This window comes from Sesamum indicum, unplaced genomic scaffold (genome assembly GCF_000512975.1).
Source record: "Sesamum indicum cultivar Zhongzhi No. 13 unplaced genomic scaffold, S_indicum_v1.0 scaffold00469, whole genome shotgun sequence".
Lineage (NCBI taxonomy): Eukaryota > Viridiplantae > Streptophyta > Magnoliopsida > Lamiales > Pedaliaceae > Sesamum > Sesamum indicum.
Window position 1 is genome coordinate 1 of NW_011628354.1, and position 2,170 is coordinate 2,170.

The following is a 2,170-nucleotide window of genomic DNA, read 5'->3' on the forward strand; positions in this document are numbered from 1 at the left end:
GTTGTCTTTGTGAAACAAAGTAATGTTTAAGGGGAAATTACTAATGGAAGGTTATGTGCATCCCAAGCTCTGGTCTCAACTCAACTTTTCTCTTATTCAACTGTTTCTATATTTTATTCCTGTAGAAAATGTCCTCAGAGTCTTTTCTTCTAATACAAATAATCTAGTTCATAAGAAACTGAGGTTCATGAGCTTTCATAGCTCAGTTGGTTAGAGCACCCGTTTAGTAAGCGAGAGGTCTTGAGTTCGACTCTCAATGAAAGCAAAGTTGATATTTTGCCACTTTTGTTTTATTGGTTTTTGATTTTGACAATGTTGTGAGTCAAGAGTTAGGAAGGGATATTGTGTCATGGGTTATAAATTCTACATCACTATCATATGACAAATTATAAGTGGTTTTTCTAATCTATTTAGTTGTTAGGTAATAATACATCACTTCCTTGAACCTCAAACACACAAAACAATCCTCCAACACTGGCTGATAAATACAAGAGCAAAAAGACAAGCAAGTGAAGATGAAATCTATGGGCGTCCAGATCAAATGATGGAAGTGCAGGAGAACCTTCAGACATCAGTACTGAATGTTGAACACAACTTACTGAATGTTCAACAGCAACTCCAAAGTGTGGTTGAGCAACTACAGCAATACAACAAGAACAAGTCTAGCCTTGGAGATGGTTTGACTGCAGCCATGGACAAGGGATCTAACTCTAGAGCTACCATACACAACCCCTTCAAACAGGAAAGGGGTAGCATCTTTAGGCAGGAACATCACAACTCACAAAGCAAAGGGACCTATAATGCTTTGAACAGACCAGAGTTCCCTTACTTTGATGGGGAAAATGGTAGATGTTGGGTGAGGAGGTGCTCGAGATACTTTGAATTGATACCCATACCTGAAGATCAAAAGGTATCTATGGCATCTATCTATATGCAAGGAAAATCAGAACTCTAGTACCAATGCTACACTGAAAAAGGGAGTTCAATTCTTGAGATGAACTGGTGTGTTAATGTCCTAGAAAGGTTTGAGGAGCTGGATAATGAAAGGGTCATGACAGAGTTCAATAAAATCCACCATGAGACCATGGTAAATGTGTACCTGGAAAATGAGCATCCACGGTCAATTGGAATGGCTTAATCCACCCTTTTTCTTTTCTCTGTTAAGCCTTCTATGATGAGGCTTTGATTTCCTTTGTATTGGAATTTTCGTATTTGCTATAACATCTATAGGTTTTCAAATCAAATGAAAAATATCCATGACAATATTGGTGTTTTCTTCCAAATTGGTCCATGTGTATCGAATACAAAAAAAAACGCATTATACAATGCTTAAAAGGACAATTAATGCCATATCTATAATGACGATGCATTATCCAAAAATATGCAACACATAAACTTGTCACATTCTTATCACTATATTATAGACATTTAATGCCACATCTGTAATGAGGATCAACTGATAATATAAGTTTAGTGACAATAATTATTTTCTGAGGTAAATTACATTTTTATCATCCAAAATATAGTGGTTTTTGCCATTTTTCACCTGAACATTTTTTTTATACTTTACTATCCAAAGTACATGATTTTAACACGAATGTTATGGGATTAGATAGAAAAGAGAAATGAACAATATCTTTACTTTCAATGCCACCTAGTTTCTCAGAGTTAGTGGCTTCAAAAATCTCCGACGATTATGCAATTAATAATCTATGTAACTTCAGCATTTTACGATTAACGGAATATAGAAAAAGAATAGCTTACTCGTCCGTATCTCATTTTTGGTTTCATAATTATAGGAATAGATTAATTCTATCACTGATATGGGATTCAATAGTCATTTTACAAATAGTTTGTCATCGATTTATTGGTGCGGAACTTCTTTTATTGCCCGAACGAGTTATGATAGAATATACTTCTTGTTTAGGTTGACGAAAAGGGTGGAATAGCTATGATGTCGAAGATACTCACAACGTGGAGTAGCTTTTTGATGGTCTCCGTTGCAATACCGGCTAAAAGTCGTATTTGGTGAATCAAGGTCTTTTTTGGAGTATCTACTAGTCAAAAGCATATTTTAAAGACAAAACTGCTAATTACTTTTGTAACGGTTTTTCCGTCGCTTTACTGCCTCTTGTCTTCCCCTTGGCTACGATCTGAATCATATGTATTG

General features: G+C 35.5%; 1 non-coding gene across 1 annotated transcript; it reads left to right on the forward strand.

Annotated features, from left to right (window-relative positions):
* Positions 1–191: 191 nt before the first annotated feature.
* Positions 192–265, forward strand: TRNAT-AGU. Its single transcript has one exon. It is a non-coding gene; the product is annotated as a tRNA-Thr (tRNA).
* The last annotated feature ends 1,905 nt before the right edge of the window (positions 266–2,170 follow it).